A 1,589-nucleotide genomic window follows, 5' to 3' on the forward strand; every position below is an offset into this window, starting at 1 on the left:
TCGGTAATTTAAAAACCTTTTTTCAAATTTTTTCTAACAATATGTATTTATATATTTTTATAAAAAGGAAAAAAACTTCCGACGGATTTCCGACGGAATTTGATTTGTTGTTATTAAAAACTAAATTCCGTCGGAGATCCGTCGGAAATTTTTTTGGATTAACGTTAATTAATTTATTTAAATGAATTAGACAAAATTTGCGACRGATTTCCGACGGATTTGTGACGGATTCAAAATAAATAAGAAATCCGTCACAAATCGGTTTTAACTAATTTTAATTTTTTTTTTCCAAAAAATTCAGTGGGGGATTTGTGGGGGATCTGTGGCGGATTTGGATAAATATTGACTTTGTTTGACTTTTTTGGGATCCATCGGGAAATCCGTCGGTAATCCGTCGGAAATATTTCCGACGGAATTTCCGCCAGAAAAATCCGTCGGTAATGCCCTTTTTTTTAGTAGTGATATTTATGAAAACCATGTTTAATCTCACATCTAATTTGAAAGTGGAAGGGCATAGTGGGGTTTTTATTACAGATTCCATGACCTCAACCACCTGTCCATGTCCTTTGACTTTCCACTCCAATCTCCACCTCCTCCTCCCCGTTTACCAGATTTATTGGTGACACCCACTTGGCCAAGTCGGTATCCGCCGACGAATGGTTGCATGTTTTTTAGCATGGATTGGTCAGTTGTTGGAGACAAGGCCGACATCGATTATGGATTTGAGAACGCCATTGTGAGTGGAGACAACAACTCTCGTACTTTCTTGGCCACGACATTGGAGGGCGTGGAGGCCGAGGTAGCAGAGACGAGAGCCCTCGAGGTCACCGTCGATACCCACAATGCCGCACTCTTTACAGAGTTTCGTCAAAGATCGAATTCTCTTCATCTAGGTAAGGTAAATTTGATTTTCTTGATTAGGGGTTGATTTGGTAAGGTAAATTTGATTTTGGTTTAGTGTTTGGATTCAATCTGGGTTTCCTTTTATTCTTCGAATCTCATTTTGTTCCTGGTTTGGTGTTGATTTCCAATCAATTCTTGGAACATATGTAAAAACCGTCGTCTGAGAAACTAATCACATCCCCCTTCAAGAGTAGAAGTTTATTCACAAATTTGATTCTTTTTGTTTTATAAAATTGTGTTAGATTTCATGGTATGAAATAACATATAGACAAAAATTGAGTTTGATTCATAACGTGAAATAACATATAGACGAAAATCATGTTTGATTTCATGAGGTGAAATAGATTGTAAATAGAAATTGCGTTTGATTTCATATGGTAAAAGTAACATATATATGAACATTATGTTTGGATTTCATGAGGGGAAATATCATATTTATGAAAATTGTGTTTTTATTTTGTTAGGTAAAATAGCTGGTGAGAATGTGTTTTATTTGATGAATCTCTGTTACCAAAATGATGTTATGCCCTTTTTCTAATCAAAAACAACTTTAAATTAAAATCATAAAATCAAGACCAAATTAAAGCTTAAATCAGTCCTTCACAATTCTCAACCTTTTTGTGGTTCTCATTTGATTACCTTTATATATATATATATATATATATATATATATATATATATAGGGG

The sequence above is a fragment of the Cynara cardunculus genome (genome assembly GCF_001531365.2).
Source record: "Cynara cardunculus var. scolymus isolate 2C chromosome LG 16, CcrdV1, whole genome shotgun sequence".
Classification (NCBI taxonomy): Eukaryota; Viridiplantae; Streptophyta; class Magnoliopsida; order Asterales; family Asteraceae; genus Cynara; species Cynara cardunculus.